The following is a 19,853-nucleotide window of genomic DNA, read 5'->3' on the forward strand; positions in this document are numbered from 1 at the left end:
ATACAAACCTAGAAGTCAACTGATTTATAGACTTAAACCAGGAACCTTCTACCTCTCTAAGGGGATGGCACTAAAAAAATATAAGATTTTGGGGAGGAAGAAAATTTTGATCGCATTGCTTTTCCCAATCAATGTAAGTTTCAAATTGCTCATTTGCACAAAGTCAGTTTTAAAGTTCCAAAACAATGGGCCTAAATTTACATCGACAATCTTCGCCACATCTGCTGTGATGTCTACCCCAAGATACCCCGAATTCCGAGCTACCCGATTGTCATTTAGCTGTACTGAGCTACTGATCACAATTTGGGTTTTATTTTGATTGAACTGATAACCTGAAATATGTCCAAAGTTGACGGCTTCCCTTTCGATTTCCACAAGGGCATCCCTGAGGTTGGGAGTAGTAATCACAAGATCGTCAGTGTAAGCTAAAATCTTCGTGTTCCCCCTTATTTTGCATAGATAAGATCCTCTTGTCCCCCTTCGATTTTCCTAATTAAAGGGTTGATGTAATGTACAGAGCAAACAACAAGGGAGAGCAGGGGCATCCCTGTCGTGTTCCCAGATTGATCGTGATTGAGTCGGACATGCCGCCCATTGCCACATTCTCGCAACTGGTTTCCGATACTTCGTCTGTATAGCTTTAATAAAACCGCTCCATAGGCCTTTCCTATCCGAAATAGCCCATAAAAAAGAACAGGAGACCCTATCAAAGGTTTTTTCAGAGTCCAGCAGAATTAACGGCAGATGGTGTCCGGTAATCTTTGAGACGTCAAATAATTCAATAGTCAGCCGAATATGGTCAATCGTACTATGACCAGGAACAAAGCCATGCCGAGCAATGGAGAAACCAATTTCTTAATTATTCTGGCCAGTCGTCTAGCAAAAATGTTAGCGTATATTTTAATATCACTATTTACCAGCGCAATTGGGCGTTATGACCCAAACTCATTGACGGTTTTGCCCTTCTTTGGGAACACAACTATGTTGGCAGACCTCCATGAATCTGGGGCCACCTCCCCTGATTGTGCACTCAAAAACACATCCCTCATAAATTTGTGTAGACAGGGGGAAAACGTTTTATAAAATCCCCCTGGATAGAGTCGGTTCCGACTGCTTTCCCTGTCGGGAGTGACTTACTTCATCCTCTGTAATTGGGGCCTCAAGTAGCTCCCTCTCCTCCAGAGATAACCCTTTGCCTGGCAGGCCCATTAGATATTCCTTGTTTTATATGTCCTCTCAGTGGATGTCCTCCGTGTACAGCTGCTGGTATAACCTCTGAAACCAAGAGTGCACAGCAGTTGGTTCAGAGATTGAGCCAAATATAGGATCTCTAATTTCAGAGATATCCCCTAGAACAATCCTCCCCCTTGCACGCATTGCTAGTAAGTGCCCCACTCTTTCGTTATTTTAGTACATTTTACTGCACTTGCCATATATTACCCTGCAGATTTTTTTGCCAAGAGATCGATTATCGCTGATTTCTCCACTGTGACTCTTGACTGTGCTTTATCGATATCTCCCCCTCCTGCAATTATCTCGACCAGCTGCTTTTCTGTCTCCACTAATACCTCATAGATTTTGTACAAGTTTCTTCTCTTTCCTCTGAGATGCCCACACATATCTAGTTGTCTCCCCCTTATCCCTGCTTTTAGGGTGTTCCAAACCACATTGAGCCGGGCACTTCCTTTATTCTGCGCTATAAACCTAGGAGCCCAGATCTTCATATGTTGGATATACCCCTCATTGCAAAGCAAAGCCTTATCAAAAGTCCAACATGACACCGGAGAGGAGTTTGTCTGTATGGCAACTTTTAAAATCAATGGATTGTGGCAAGTCTGCACCATCTCCTGAGACACATAGAAATAATCAAGCCTAGCATGTACCTAGTGCAGGGCAGAGAAGAAAGTATAGCCAGGGTCCCCGGGTCCCTGCACAGCCCATACATCCAATAACCCATGCAGTGTGCATAAGTGTCCTAAAGATTTAAAGACTTTAGATTTCCGGCCTTGGTATGATCTTTCCCCTAGCTTGCCCCCTTGAGAGTTGATATTTATATTAAAGTCTCCGCAACTATTAGGGGGAGCGGCCTCCCAACTAGCTTGATATTCTGCCACTCAAACAAAGCAAGATCATCCAGTACTGAACCGTACACTGAGCACAAAGTGAAAGTACAATGATCCGTGCAGCATTGCTTGAGAACCCAACTGCCCAGTTGGCCCACGCTTAACCGCAGGAACCTGGCTCTCCCCTTGCTTGCCATAATAGCAACCCCCCCATTGTTTTTTCTAATGTAGTTTAATGAGCAGGCTAAGAACTTGGTAGTTAGAGTAGTTAAATGCCATGCATTTCAAACCAGAAAAAACTTCCCATATGTACACATTCTGCAAAAACGGAACTGGTCTATTGCCCAGAGATGAAAAACGTAATTCTGAGTGGAAAGTTCAAGTTTGTATGTGACGATCTGATGTTTGTGGTCCAGAGAAGATAAGTATTGTCCACAGTATGCTGTTAGAATTAGATTAGAGCAACGTTTCTGAAATATCTTCCTTAATAAATCCAAGATATATTGAAGTTCTTTAAATGAAGTTTATTCCACGAATATAAGATCCCATCCACATACAAAGCTGACAGGCATCAACTGACTAAAATTAGAACCTTTCTATGTCAACCTAATGCCTGACATAGCTAATGACATATATATCGTTCTATTAAAGAAACAGTGTTAAATATCACACATCTCCTTCCCTCTAAAAATAAACAAACCACAAAAAAAAACATATATATATATATATATATATATATATATATATATATATTCAATGAAAAAACCATTGGTTATAGAACATATATAGTTAGGAATTTGCATTTACAAAACCTTATTTTACTCGCATAAAACCATTGAAATTCCATATATAGTTAGATGCGCTAACTATATATCGCGCACCCGCAATCCACTGCTGATGATGTCACATATTACATCATTCATGACATGGTCAGTGACATCACTGATGACATCACTGATGACATCTCAAATGACATCACTGATGACATCACTGATGACAATATCCAGTGACTGTATGTTTCTGTAAAGTTAAAATATGTCTTACATATTGAAGAATGAGTGGATGTATAAGTGTCTGGATGAAGGATTTAGTAGGTGCATGACTGACTGTATGAGTGAGTGATTAAATGTGTCTCACTGAGTGCATGGGTTAGTGACTAAACTGTCTTAATTTGTGCATCATTATGTCTGTTGTTCTGTAAACTGTTGCATGTGTTGATAAGTAGCTATATGAGTAACTATATGGGTTATTGATTGGTTGCCCAAGTATTTGTATGGGAGACTGAGTGTGTGTGTGGGTGGCTGGGAGGTGTATGACTCTGTGCATAGATGTGTGAGCAGTTGATTCACTAGATGTATGGTTTCAAAAGTGCATGTGGAAACAGCTGTATGGGCGGTTGACTGTGTGCATGAGTGTATTGGTGAGTGAATGGATATCTCAGTGCTACATGTCAAAGTAAGTACATATGTAAAACACAGTACATGTGAGAGTTGACATATATAAATAACTGTGCATAAGAGCCAGTGAATGTGTGAGTGGCTGTATGGATCATTGTGAACTTGTATCAGGGATTGTATAAGAGAGTAAATATGTGTTAGTATATGTTTGAATAAGTAAAGTTTGTATAACTGTATAGTTGAGGAAATGGAGGTGTGATTGATTCTTTGCATGACTGACTAGGTGTGTGAGTAACTCCATGGATGAGTGACAGTCTGTGAGTGTCTGTTTACACTGATTGTATCTAAGGTTATATTAGAGTCTGAAGAGGTTCATCGTATTATCAGATAAATGATATCATCAGTGATGTGATCAGTAATGTCAAATGAGATGTCATCAGTGATGTCATCAGTGATGTCATTTGAGATGTCATCAGTGATGTCATCAGTGATGTCACTGACCATGTCATGAATGATGTAATATGTGACATCATCAGCAGTGGATTGCGGGTGCGCGATATATAGTTAGCGCATCTAACTATATATGGAATTTCAATGGTTTTATGCGAGTAAAATAAGGTTTTGTAAATGCAAATTCCTAACTATATATGTTCTATAACCAATGGTTTTTTCATTGAATTTTCAAGGTTTTGTAAATGCAAATTCCTAACTATATATGGACTATAACCTATGGTTTTTTCTGTGAATTTCAATGGTTTTTTAATAGCAAATATCAAAAGCTGTCAAATGTCAAGTACGTGATAGGTAAAAACGTTTTCGTGTTTATGCACGCTGATGTGCTTTGAACGCTGCCCCCCCCCCCCCTCCCTTCTTTTCTCTTAGTAGTACTCTCTCTTTGCAGATAGTGAACGGTAGTTAACGCAGACCTTTACCCCCGTTGTAATCCGTCGTACCTGCTTGTCTCTCCATTTGATTGATTGTTATCCAAGCATTTACTGTTTTAGAATTGGTTCTCTTTGGATCATTCTCTATTTACAAACAAGCACAAAGTCGCAATACTCTGTTTAGTCTTTGCAGATAGTGAAAAATCGTGTAAAAAAATAAAAGTAATCGAGCAAAATCAGTAGACCACTAATTCGATCTCTTTTTGACCTCGGTAAAATACAAACATTAGGAACAACCCTTCATGAGAAATACGAAAATAGTGAAATGAACTGAGCTCCACACCATGAGGGCTGCAAGACAGCTCGACTCCGCCACCCACTCCGCCCAAAATAACGACAAACCCTATGCAAATATTATAAATATAGACACCACACCAGCAAAGAAACAGGGTAAAACATTTTATTAAATAACTATTTACATAACTATTTTATACTTTTTAATGCCCGATCCGGCTAGCTCAATCGATCGAGCATGAAACTCATGCACTGATAGCAAGCATTGAGAGTTTGTAGAACGATGGCTTCAGATTTTCCACATACGGTGTAGTAGCGCGAACTGGGAGGGGGCGTTTGGATCCTGCCCCTTCCCCAAATAAGATTTTCATACGTGAATGTTCGTTCATGCTTTTTGTCCCTGAGTTGCTTCGATGTCACTGCCTTACACAAATGGCATAAGTCCTGGATGTTGAGTGCCATACTTCAGAGTTCTAAGCAGCGCTTGTAACACTGTTTAAACCTTATTTGCACCTGCTGCAGCTTCACTATTCAAAGTAAGTGGGGTCCGTTTGTGGACCTGACTGCATTGGAAAAAAAAAATGTGATACGGTGCCTCCCTAAACTGCTTGACGGAGGCCCCCGAGGGGCGGTGAGATGGCGCGGACTGAGAGGGGGCGCTTGGCTCCTGCCCCCTCCCCAAGTCGTGTTGCCCTGGTGTGGCCTGAGATCGCCCTCGACATAGGCGGCCGGCTCCCGGGGTCCGGCGGAATTTTTTCCCTTTTGATGACTCTTCCATTCTGGACCTTGTCCCACAATCCGTTTGACCTGAAGACACACTGTAGTGGGGCGCCCCTTTACCGTTTTAGTTGCCATTCCGCCCGCTTTTGGTACTCTGTGCCTCTTCCGCCATTCAGCTGTTTACCGCCCGCTCTTGCGACTACAGCGTCTCGCTCACCATGTAGTTGAGTTCCTCCCGCCCTTAAAATTTTACATCAAGGATGCGTCATATGACGCGCCGCGTTAGCGCACCCGGAAGTGCTCCGGTGCGCAAGGCACAGCTTCCCGGAAACGATCCAGAACGCGCCGCGCAGCGCGTAACGTAAGCATAACAGGTCATGTGACTTGTTAATAAAACTTTTCATTGGTTCATTTTACTTTTGTTTTCCTAATGATGTAAGACTAGGTCATGTGACCTAAAAATAACACTTTTCATTGGATTAAAACATTTTTTTTCCCAAACGATGAAAGCCCCACCTTGTTTCTGGATGTTTCAGACTGAAGCTGGCGTCACCATGAGAGCACCACCATCTCGTAGCTCCGTCGTGGCCATTCCGCAAGCAATCATGGCAGCCGCTCCCCACCGGAAGCCTGCGGGAGTCGAGGGCCCCCAAGACTTTTGTACAATCTTCAAGGCTGAGGGGACGCTTTCGAGAATGGAACCCAAGCCCTGGCAGACAAGCGTCCGAGTTCCAAGGTGTCCCAGGGCCATTTTACTGGACCAGGCCCAAATCCGAAGAGCCGGCCGCCATTTTAAGAGTCCTGTGGCAGCCGCCTATCGCTGCATCGCAAGAGTGGGAGCAACTCAACTACATGGTGAGCGAGACGCTGTAGCCGTAAAAGCGGGCAGTAAACAGCTGAATGGCGGAAAAGGCACAGTGTAGCAAAAGCGGGCGGAATGGCGACTGAAACGATAAAAGCGCGCCCCACTACAGCAGACGAGCCTCCGCCATGTGCTTCAAAACTGCATACGTATCTCGTGATATCAAGGTTGGGCAATCAGTACACAACAAGCAGTTACGAGTCCCATTTACACCGGCGCCATTTTGGGCGCGGCCGGGCAGGTCCAGGATCTAGTCAAACATAACAAATGAGGCTGACGACTCTGAAGCAGTTGACGCACAGCAGGACATAGCAAATAAACATGAAGTCTCTAAAGCTGTTAACTCACTGCAGGACAAAACAAGTGAACCTGAAACCTCTGGAATAATTGTCGCTCAAAAGAACAACACACAAACCTCTATAGAGCCTGAAGAAAGAAAAACAAAAGGGCACTGTAGTTTCAGACACACTTAACACTAATGACTAAACAAAGATATCGTCTGTTTATGAAGCAGTTATCATGTTCACAGAATTGACAAAGAAGTGTGCAGACACCAATGCTATTAAGAAACACAAGGAAATCCCTAACGCATCAGCATTCTCGGAAGAGATTGACACAGATAACATCTTAAGGAACAAACAAAGACAAAATAAGGATGAGGAAGTTATCACTTTAGTTTTTTCATCAGCTAGCGACAGCAAGAAACATATTGTAATGGAGATTAGAGAGGCTAGGGATGGATAAATAAATTATCAAAAGAAATAGCGACTCCCCCCTTTAGCAAATTAGCTAAATCTTTGCGTAATTTGGACATTAAAGTTATATTATTGTTGTTGTTGTTGTTATGGTTATAGTTTCCTTTTAAGTATAATTCACCAATAGTTTTGTTTGTAGATGTTTTCCCATTAACAATCCCAGTTCCATCACCCGCCCAGGATATCACCACTGTTCCCCATGTCATAAAACCTTAGGATGTTCAATAACTGAAACAGCTAATATGGGTTTACTTACAGGGGACATCTTTTGTTCTGTTTTGTAAAGTAAAACTATTGTGAACGCAAGTATTATACATAGTAAGTGTTTAATATAGCATTTGTCAGTCATTGGTTAAGCAGCTAGGACCTGTTCACTCTTGACACCCCAGGTGCTGTGTATGTTGCACTATAGTGCTGCATCGGGAATACGGACAACCCTATTGATGTTGATTTTTCATTATTGATTATTGTAAAGAAATGGCGACTCCCCCCTTTAGCAAATTAGCTAAATGTTTGCGTAATTTAGGCATAAAAGTTATATTATTGTTGTTGTTGTTATCGTTATAGTTCTAGTTAATTTCCATTCAGAGTGTCCTACACAGCACCACTCTAGGTAAACACTACTTTATGTAAAACCTGGGACATAGCACTCATTGAAACTATAGTTGGTCACCATGGGGTTTAAAGAAGGGATGGTTCTTCACCTGGGTGCCTTCCACAACTCAGCACGTTGTGCTGCCTTGGGACTATTCGCACAAAAGACAGCTTCTGACTATTGTTGTTTTTTTTAATCAAAAAATGTTTAAATATATTTACAGTTTTTGTTGCGTTCGTTATATTTAAAAGTTAATAAAGTTTTATAATCCAACTGTCTTGGAGTACTATATTTTTTTAAAAAATTGGGTGAATGGGGCCTTGAATCGGGTTATTGTCATGTGTGGGCTTTGCAAGTGTACTGCTACAGGATCGGACATTTCAAACTCAAATGCACGTTCTTTTTCTTACCTTTCCGAAGCATGGAGCGCAATAGCAGGCAGAGAAAGGGTGATGCGCGTGTTGAACACTGCCTGGCCTGGCAAGTTGCTGGCAGTGCCCCCCCCGCCCGCTCTTGAAAGAGGGCACACACACACCGCCGCCCCGAGTACTTCACAAATCTTTAAAAGACCATGCGCTTGTTCATGAGGCTTAAATGGTTTATCACCCCTTCTAGAACCCCTGCATCGACCCTCTGACGTTTCCTGGAAGAATTAGCACGTAACACAATACCAAACCCTGTCAGCAGAAACCCCCGAGGAATCGTGGGGCATATTTTCAAGGGGGTTTATTTCCGCGTTTTTGGCTATAAAAGCCAAAAAAAGGAGATAAAATTATCTCTCCCTATTACCAAGCTGTCGCTAACACCAGTTAGTGACAGCTAAAAGGAGATAGCGACCATCTTGGGCCCCGCTTTGCATGTCAGTGATATTTATCACTAATGACATGCAAAGTGGGCGTGACAAGATGTTAGCGACTGGAAACAGTCCCTAACCATCGCTATCTCCTATTACCAACTTTTGGAGATATTTGCGCTAAGCGCGAATATCTCCAAAAGCTAACACCTGCCCTGAGCAGTTTTTAGCCATGTTATCCAATGGGAGGTGGATAACATGGCTAAGAGCATTTGCTGGATAATGCATTAATATCGCTGACTTTTCAGCGATATTCATGCATTGCGGCCGTTTTTTATCGCATTTGCGATAAACCTTGCTAATAGCAAGGTTTATCTGCGATAAAAATCGCCGATGTGCGGCGATAATTTTTGTCTCTAAACAAGTTAGAGACAAAAATTATCGCTAGTTGTTGGTAATATGCCCCCGGGTTTTTGCTTGCAGGAATCGGGAGGCGGGAGACTAGCACTGAAATCAGTAGTCTCACGCCTGAATCGGGAGGGTTGGCATGTCTGGATTCTCTACAGCTGGGGCCATAAACTACATCCGCAGGGCTAGGTAATAGCCTGGGTCCGGCCTGGACAATCGGACACAGAGGAAGAGGAGTGTCAGAGGGTGCGGTAGTGAATAGGGTGAAAGGGAGGTGTCGGGCGGGCACAGGGTGTGATTCTCAGGGAAGAGCAGCGCAGATGGGGGGAAGTATATGGCCCATGCATGAGAGAGAGAGCGGGGGTGACCAGTGCGTGGGGGAGATGCTTGCGAGGGTGGGGAGCCGTGCTGAGAATCGACGGCGTGCAGAGAGTGGGTCTGGTCAAGGCATCTAAAATGGCTGCCGTGCACGACAAAATTGTGGCATTGGACAAAAAGGCAAGATGGCGCAGACAATGTTTATCAATAAGGATTCATTTATAACAAAATATTTACTCGCAGTGACAAAATGGTGGTCAACACTTCCTGATTTCCATCGAATCGAACGTTAACAGACGTCACGCAGCAAAAAAAAAAAAAAAAGCTCACGCACAGCCGCTGGAAGACATGTATCAACATATTCAGAAAACATAAGGGGTCAGGATACGTCTCCCGCACCCCCTTATACCTAGTAATTTAATTAAAACGAAACACAAAATGGCGAATTCCCGTTTCGCTACCAGTTTGCAGCCCAGTTCGCGGCTCGGGAAGCGCTTCTACCGTGAAAAAAATATATTTTTTTATTTTCCCCACGAGACCCTTTAATAACCCCAACATCATTCCTAGGGGGTCAAGAGAGGTATACCTTGCCCCCTTTCATTAAATTCCCCCTTCGTTTTTCACCTCTTCTTCTCTCTCGATCCTACCGAGAGATAAGATGGTGGCCGCTCCGGACTGTTTAGAATGTTGACAGACACCGGAGGGCCAATCAGCTTCGCATCGCAAAGTTCCGATACGCGAAAAGTTCGCTAACCGGATCGCTGCCCGGAGCGCTGTTACAGATATATATCTTGATTTAAACGTTAATTTCTCAAAATTCACTGAAGCACATATATTGAGACCTAGCAAAGGCACATCGGGCTAACAGTCCCTACAATTTTGCCAAGTTTCGTGGAAATCCATTCAGCCGTTCGAGCTAAAAGTGAGGCCAACCGCCCTATGGAAATTAACATGGGAAAAACGCGTTTTGGGCCCCCCCTTTTTTCTCGGCCCCCCCTTGCCGAACCCCCCCCAAATTTTCAAGGGCTGCTCAGAAACAAAATGTGCCATTTTCCTGAAAATTTCAGCCGATTCCGTCCACAAACGCCAAAGTTATTAGACATAGAATTTTCAAAAATCCCATAGGGAATAAATCCTAACTATATATACCTACTGGCGATAGCCAGTAGGTAATATATATATATATATATATATATATATATATATATATATATATATATATATATATATATATATATATATATATATATATATATATATATATATATATATGTATTGACGACGTACAAACAGCCACCAGCCGAGCCAAACCTCCAGGAACTGTTAATCCCGCCTCTGACACGGTAACACGCTTAAAGAGACTGGAAAAATTGAAGAGAGGAGAACTCTCAAAATGGTGGGAGCAAAGATCGCTCCAGCGTTACCTGGAGGTTAAGCGAGTACCCCGGGGCCTGAGAATTATGGTAGCCCCAACCTACGAGAATCCCGACCCCAACATGCTGAGGGAGTGGGCGGACAACAACCATGAAGCCTCATGTAAAATTCTAACGATCCTAATTAAATATGCTGAATCTGACAGGCAGAAAATGCTATTGGAGATTGACCAAATCATGGAAATCCTTACCAAGGAAACAGACCAAGACCTTGTCACCAAGTACACAAACGAAATGAAAGATCGTTTAAAAAAACTGGAGACATCTATTAAGGAACGCAAGAGTCAAAAATTCCTCAGAGACAAACTAGACTATGAAAGGGGGCAAATTTATACCTTTGCCAAAAAGTTTGATACCATACGTAAACAGAAAATGAACCCGCCTCATGGAAAAACAAGCCAATCAGATGCTGGCAGTGTGGTCAGCTCGGATTTTGAAACCGACCCGGAAGAGGGTGCTAGCGGAGGGCCGAGCTCCACAGGAATCGTCCCCACTGTAATAGATGAGCTAGCTTTTTTAGAGGAGGATCGGCGCTTCAATTTAAGACCGAGGCGCCAAGTAACCTACTCAGCAAGAACAAGAGGAAGAGGCAGAGGAGCCGGCGGAGGAAAGGGAGGAGAAAGCGCCAACAAAAAAGCAAAATGAATGCAGTGGAAATACCAAAGGGAGAAGCTATGGATTCCACTATCATTAATTTGACTAAACTAACTCTGTCCCCTAAAGAGGAACAAGTGCTAAAATTAGGTTTATCCTTTTGCCCGCCTTCCGAATTCAATTATGTAGAGACCCGCATAGACACCTACAAATTAGTGAGGAATTTGAAATTGAAAAAATTCTTTGCTCTCAATAAGACCAAGAAATCTCCAACAAGCAGAGAATCTAACACTAGTGGTATGGACAATGATAACCTACTTGTCTCTGACATGGATCTCTTGCTGGAACTCCATGATATGGGAACTACTGATGATGAAACGACAATTTCTAGGGCTCTAGAAATCAATGAAGAAACTCGGGAAGAGACAACTGAGATGCTCAATCGAGCTCTGGACTTGGCTAGAGAACAAAATGTAGACATCTCCAAGACAGTAAGCACTGACTTCAGAACTAAATCAAAATTCACCCCCCTCAATGTGAGAGACTCTGTGGACATTTTTCATGAGTTGGTGGTCAATGACCTTAAAAATCTGGAGAAATGCACGAGCGTGCAGAATAAAACATTTAGCAAGCAAGAAAAGGAGTATTTTGCCTTAGTGAACAAATTAAAGTCCAACAGCAGTTGCATTGTGCGAGATGCAGATAAGGGGGGCAATATTGTTTTATGGGACAGGAGTCAATATCTGTGTGAGAGTTACAAGCAACTCAATAACAGAGATAACTATGTTGAGACCATGGACACAGTTATGCAGGAAAGTTTTGCTAAATATAACATTCAACTGCGGGAATGGTTTAAACTTAATTTAATCTCCAAAGAAGAGTTGCAATTTTTGTCAGTATGTAACCCTGTAACACCGGTGTTTTATTTAATACCTAAGGTGCACAAATGCGCAGTTAACCCCCCAGGTAGACCTATAATCTCTGCAATTGGGGGGGGCCTGGAAAACACATCAAAATTTATTGACTCTTTTCTCTGTCCCCTAGTCAAACAACTCCCATCCTATGTCCAAGACTCAGGAGATTTCTTGCGTAAGATCTATGACCTACCTTGGGAAGAAGATTACCTACTCACGACAATAGACGTCACTACACTCTACACCAGCATTAGACATGAGGACGGCCTGAGAGCCGTGAGACATGCACTAAGAGCCAGACCGATCAATCTCTGGCTACATTCACAAATGCTGGTGGAGATGGCGTCTGTTTGTCTTAATAACAACTTTTTCCTGTTTGAGTCCACTCTTTTCAGACAGATATGTGGGACCGCGATGGGCACTTGCTTCGCCCCCAGCTATGCTAATTTGCATATGGGCTGGTGGGAGGAGCAGGTGATCCGCGCGGAGTTCCACGCTGAATGGGGTGAAAACATACTGCAATGGAGTCGGTATATAGACGACCTATTTGTAGTATGGAAGGGTTCAGAAGCCAGTGCCAGGAACTTTGTGGATAGGATTCAGGTCAACAACTTGAACTTAAAATTCACCTCTGAAATTAGCGCAACATCCCTGAATTTCCTTGATCTAACTATCTTTGTGAAGGAGGGCCGTCTACATTCCCAATTGTTCCGTAAACCAACTGCGGGCAATACACTGCTCCACGCAAACAGCTTCCACCCTGATAGCCTCATTAGGAGCATACCATATGGAGAAAGTTTGCGTGTGATACGTAACTGCAGTGATCCCGTGGGCCAGGCAAAAGAGTTTGTCACGCTTGAAAAAAGATTCAAAGCCAGGGGATATTCTGAATCTAATATCTCCAGTGCAATAGAGAAAGCTAAGGGGAAAAGCAGAGAAGAAATTCTCTTCAGAAACCCCTTACAAAAGCAGACAGCCAAAAGCCCCAGGAGTAACATCAGAATGATTACTGCGTATAACAAACAACACAGATCAGTAAGGGGCATTCTTAACAAACATTGGCATCTGATAGCCAATGATCCAGTCCTTGAGCAGTTTGTGAATAAGAGACCTGAAATTACCTATAGGAAGGCAAAATCTTTTAAACAAATGTTGGTTTCAAATGTTTTGCCTGATGTCGTCCACCATCAAAAGAAAGGGTCTGAGTGGCTTAAGAGAAAACCAGGCTTTATCAAATGCTTTAAATGTAAAGCCTGTACTGCAGGAGCTAACACCCGCACATATACAACTGGAATTTCTAAAAGGCACAAAACCATCAAAGGTTTTTTCAACTGTAAGACGGATTTTGCCGTCTACGTGCTTGAGTGCCCTTGCGGCCTCAGGTACGTGGGCAGCACGATTCATCCAGTCCATGTGCGCATCCTGCAACACATGCGGGCCATCAAAAACGCCGATCCCACCTATCCGGTGGCCCGGCATTTTGAGACGGTTCATAACAAAGATGTAACAGGGCTCTGTTATTTCGTTGTGGATGCTGTTCCTGTCAGCAGTAGGGGCGGGGATCGCTTGCAGAAGTTGAGACGGCTTGAGTCCAGATATATCCTGGAACTCAATGTCAAGGCCCCTGGAGGTCTTAACCTAGAAGAAGACTTAAAAACACATCTGTAGATCTAGATGTCCAGATTTGGGGATCCAACCTGGACCTGAGGTTAGGCCTATAGGCTAGTTTAACTGTACATGTTCAAACGGGAGTAGGTGCTCGGCTCAGGATCCCCGCTCCCACTAAAGAAAGAGGTTTTATTTTAATTTGCACAATTGAATGGGTGTTATGATTATAAATAGGGGTCACATGTGAAACCTGTTGCCTTATTTGCCCACTGGGGCGGTATTCCAAGCGGTTTGCTCAATGCTAAAATGTATAGAAATACGGCTGAATATAATCCTGCATATGACAAAAAGCCCACTAGGGCATAATGGTTTGTGTAAACTGTTTTCATCACATGATGTATAGTATTTAAGTTAACCAGTAGAAGTGTACTTAATTACAACTATGTATTACCAATTTTAATTGTCATTTGCTGCCGATGAATTGGTTTAATTGAGCTCCGCTATGAACTTTAAAGGATGTTTTGTTGTAATGGAACGAACTATAAGTCTTTTTTCCATTGCTTTCCTTTATTCTGTGTTCCGGTCATGTGACCTCGTTTACCTGGGTTTTGCACTTTATAATGGTTTCCGTTTACACTGCACCTCTGGTGATCAAGCCTGCTGGTCAGGCGAAACGCGTCCAGGGCTCTGACAAATAAAATTTAATTTGTCCGGTACACGGTCTCGTCAGCGTGTGGTTTTTCTGCCCGTTGAGGTTTCTTCGAAAAGACCTGGCAGCGGAGGTCTTTGATACAGACGAGACACCCGTTGGTTTGGCAGGCGGTGACTACTTCCGAGGCAAGGAGTGGAGATTTATGTATGTATACAGTATACTAATTGTTGAATATCAGCAAGATATACACTGTACGAAATCAGTAAGATAACTAGGCCTTTTTGACACTCTTGTAGAAGACCTAACATTTCCAGAATCAATTCCTTTACTATTTTTCAAATCTTTATTTTTCTTATCCTTGACAACAATTTTTCCTCCTCCTTGCAATTTCTTTCTAACAATCACAACTCTATTTAGATTCCACATGCGATGGTCTTGTGTCTACACTTCATTGTTAAATATTTTAATTACTTTGATTGGCTTCATGAACTTTGTTTCTGAACTACCCACCATGCCAGGGCGTCTGATCATGAACATATCCCCAACACACACAACAGTTTTCTTGACACTTTTTTTAACATCGAAATGTTCTTTTCTACGCTGAGCTTTATCCTTCTCTTTCTTCATAACTTCCTCTTTGTTGCACACACATTCTTTACCCTTCAACACTTCATACTTATTGACCCAAAAAGGTTCAACAGGCGTGTTGGGAATTCTCCCACGAAATAACAAAAATTGAGTCTTCCCAGTTGTAGAATGAGGAGTATATCAGTATTTTTCTACTTTCGCCAATACACATTTTTTCCAATCAGATGACATGTTCTTAGCTAAACTAATAGTGTCTTTGATCACTTTATTAAATCTCTTGACCATACCATTGTCCTCTGGGTGATACAGAGAACAAGTCTTATGTGTAATGCCCTTAGCAGATAAATAATGTTCCATTTCCTATGAAACAAATTGAACTCCATTATCTGACAAAATGGTTACAGGAAAACCTTCTTTAGAAAATAACTTATTCAAACATTGAATAATTTTACTAGAATCAATACCTGACCAAAAACACCTCTGGCTATCTTGAGTACATATCAATAATCACTAGTGCAAACACCTGAGAATATCTATGCTGTATCGGACCCACTAAATCCAGAGCTATGTCTTGCCAAGGACCATTAGGTCGTCTTCTCAAAATCATAGGTTGTGTATGCGTACTATAAGACTTGTCACTAGCATTGCAGTGAGTACAATCTCTAATTACCCTTTCAACCATTTTATCCATGCATGGCCACCAATATGACATGCAAAGCCTATTTTTGGATAAACCTGAATGAGCACATGAACCAAATCTATCAAATCTTTCCTAAGACTTGATGGAGGAATCAACCTCGCCCCACGAAACAACAAATCATTATCAACAGATAATTCACTGCGTACCATCTAAAAAGGCTTAGTCAAAGCAGAACCTTCTTTGCTTTTGATCCAACCATTTTTCATCAAAGACATAACTTCTCGTAAAGTATCATCATTTTCCAATTCTTCTGACCATTTTTTTTCAGATAGAAAATCATAGTCAACAGCACAAATCAACTCATCATCTAACTCAGAATGTTCATCTTCCAAATCTCTATTAGAAACTAAATGTGAGAGAACATCCGCTACACCATTATCAACACCTGGAATATATTGAACTCCAAAGCTATATTCTTGTAGACCAATGACCCATTTTGATACTCTCCCAGATACAAGGTCCAAACCTTTCTTACAAAAAAATTCCACTAAGGGTTTATGATCCGTATGGACATCAAAGTCTAGACCCCAAAGAATTTGTTTTTAGCTTTCTCACTGCCTAGAACACTGCCAATGCTTCCCTCTATACAACAGAATAACGAGTTTCAGCATCTCTCAAACTTCTAGACAGAAACATTATGGTTTGCATGCCTTCTGGACCATTTTGCTTTAATACAGCACCTAACCCTTTCTCACTTGCATCAGTAAGTAAGATGGACTTGATCTTGGGGTTGAAGCTTTTTAACGAAGGAGCACTATTTAATCTTTGTTTAATTTCATTAAACTCATTCTCACACAGGTCTGACCAATGAAATTCCACACCTTTCCTTAACAAACACCTCATGTTGACCGTTAAATTGGCAAAACCCTTGACAAATTTTGCATAATACTCTATCATGCCTAAAAACTTCATAAGTTCAGTCTTGTTTTCAGGAGCAACCATTTTGTTTATAGTGTCAATCAATTCAGTTCTCGGTCTCACCCCATCACCTGAGATGTTATGTCCTAAGTAATTTATAGAATCAGATCTGAATCTACACTTGCTCGCCTTTACAGTGAGATTGTGTTTGCTGAATTTTTCCAAAACCATATTCAATCTTACATCATGATCAGATACATTCTTTGCAAAGATTAATACATCATCCTGATATATACAAACACCAGGAACATCTTTTAAGACTTTCTCCATTACCCGCTGAAACACAGAGGAAGCAGATACTAAGCCAAATGGCATCCTCTTGAATCTATACGTGCCAAAGGTGTGATAAAGGACGTAAAATCTCTGCAAGACTCCTCCAATTCAATCTGGTGATACACAGAGGTAAGATCTATTGTACTAAAAACCTTAGCATTTTCCAGCAATATTAACAACTCTGCAATATTTGGAAGAGGATATCTGTCGACAATTACACATTTATTAAGTTGTCTCAGATCAATGCATAAGCGCACATCGCCATTAGGTTTTCGCGCTGTGACTACCGGAGCCATCCATTCACAACCTTCTATTTCTTCAATTATCCCATTTTCAATGAGCTTTTCAATTTCTTTTTTTCATATCTTCTTTTACTGCTAAAGGTACACCACAGATTTTACAACTCACAGGAATAGAATCATTCTTTAACTGTATTTTATTGTGGTATCCTTTAAGACAACCTAAAGTTTCCTTAAACACATTAGGAATTTTTTTTTCAATTCACATGCAAATTTGTCTTCAATTAGTTTCCCTTCAATTAAATTTCTCTTCTCATTTACAGCACTAAGAATGTTATCTTTCAACTGTATGCAGGGATTGGTTCTGGTTCTGATTGGTTATTTCACTTCCTGCATCTTTCTGAACACAAGGACAATTGTTTGTAAAAACAAATCAAAAGACTTTGTGTTATTATTTTAACTTGTCTTTTATTCCATTTTAGGGTGCATTAATTGTGTTATTTTAAGAAAATACTGACATGCAAAATGTTACAGCAGCCCTATTTTTCCTATCCAGTCCAGGTGAACCTCCAATCAAATGGAAAAAATGGAAGGTGGTTTTGAACGATATGCTAAAGTATGTGGGCCTTCTCTTAGTGTTGAAAGAAAGTGTTCTCTATTACTTCATTGTTTAGGGTCTGAAGGCCAGGATATTTTTGATGATTTACCCGATTTGCCTTCTTTGGAAGCAAATGGCTTAAACGAGTATGAAATTAGCATAAGAAAATTAGATGTACATTTTTTACCTAAGGTTAGTACTATTCTTGAAAGATATCAATTCACAAAATGTATGCATAATGATGAAGAGACCATTGAAACTTATGTAACTCGTTTAAGGAAGCTTGCATCTTCATGCAAGTTTGGAGCTCTCATTGATGAACGCATTCGCGATCAATTTATGTTTGGTTGTGGAATAGAGCAAGTTAGAGATGAGTTATGGTTAAAAGATGAGCCTCCACTTGAAGAGGTCTTAGCTGTTGCTAAGCGTATTGAGCATTCTCTTAAATGTGTAGCTATAATTAGAAAAAATACTGAGAAGGATAACAAGGTCCAAATAGTAAAGAGTAAAAGTGATAAATATGTTAAGGATACTGTTAAGTCAGATTCTAAAAAAAAAAGGAACTGAATTTAAATGTTTCAGATGTGGTAAGCAAGGTCATCTTGCAAATGACAAAAAGTGTCCAGCTCTCAAACAAACCTTTTCTAATTGTGTAAGCTGAGAGGACATGTTACTGCATTGTGTAGAACAAAAATTAGATCTAAGGTAAAAGAAGTAGAAATCTTTGAGAAAGCTTCTTCAGGATCTGATTGTGATATTGAAGTTTTTCAAAATATTGGGGAAGGTGGGGAAAACACACATAAAAGACCTAATCCTTTTGATGAAATATTAGTTGATGGCGAAAAAACCAAAGTATTATTTGACTCTGGTGCCAGAATCACAATCATTTCCGATGAGTTTTTCACTAGCAAATTAAAAGGTAAAGTGTCTCTTCTAAAACCTGACATCATTCCATTGGCGTATGGAGAAAAACAGCACACACTTTCCTAGCGCTGCTCAAATGTGAATATAATAGCACAATAAAAGCCGATTTCCACGATTTATAGAACGAAGGAATGTACTAATAATATACACGATGACAGCTTATAAAACGATTAACTGCTTGAACTGCACAACTTAAGCAGCAAAAATCTTCGCGCTTTACACATCGAAAGAATGCAACATGAGATGACAGTATCCAAGCATGAATTCTGCAATGACAGCTTATTTTGGGATTAATCCGGCAGTTTTTAGCAAACTTTAAATGCCACAAAGTCACACGTTAAAATCCTTGTAACGATGCGAAAGATCTTCACACACAAGCGCTTGAACTAAAGACAGCTCACAGTGCAATTTCAGCGCTAGGTATAAATCAATTCAGAAAAGGGGGTGGTGATGGACAGAGTATCTGAATTAAACAGAACACTCATACCCAGTCAACAGATCAGGGCTTGATCCATCACCGTTTTTTAGCTCACTGCACCATCCCAGCTCAGAACCTGGCTACATGCAAATTAGTCTGTCCCTGGCCCAGTGTATCATGGGAACAGGGCAGACCAAACTACCAAGCCAATTCTTATACTGGGAAGGAAACAAGCTTCCGGGGACCGGTTTCTGGCATTACAGCCGTCTTCGGCCCGGCTTGCTTGAATCCTGATGGTGCAATGAGCAAGGGACTCACATCTGAGTATAAATCAAAGCTGTCAATTCCATTTAAGCTTAATTAGATGCACATCAAAATAAATGGAGCAAGTTTTAAGCTATCAAAGTATCATTTCTGAATAATTGAAATATTACAGTCATATTTCAGAGTCAAATATTTTACTCACGACAGAAAATACAGTGAATTGCAGCTTGCCAGATAAGTGAGCGTTGGCTCTTTTCCTTATTTCTAGATCTTGCCAGACTGGTTGGTTCTCCTTCTTACAAAAAGTTATGTTGAGATCTTTATATGGAAATTCCACTTCATGTTGATTCCAAATGCCGACTACGCCAGTGAAATATCTTCCTTAATAAATCCAAGATATATTGAAGTTCTTTAAATGAAGTTTATTCCGTGAATATAAGATCCCATCCACATACAAAGCTGACAGGCATCAACCTAATGCCTGACATAGCTAATGACATATATAATGTTCTATTAAAGAAACAGTGTTAAATATCACAGTTTCCCCCTACCTACAGAAGTTAGATTCTTAACTGAGATTAACCATTGCGCTGCCATTAACTCTACATTGATGTGGGTAAAGGTGAACACTGGACTGCTGA

The sequence above is a fragment of the Lissotriton vulgaris genome, chromosome 4_1 (assembly GCF_964263255.1).
Source record: "Lissotriton vulgaris chromosome 4_1, aLisVul1.2, whole genome shotgun sequence".
NCBI lineage: Eukaryota > Metazoa > Chordata > Amphibia > Caudata > Salamandridae > Lissotriton > Lissotriton vulgaris.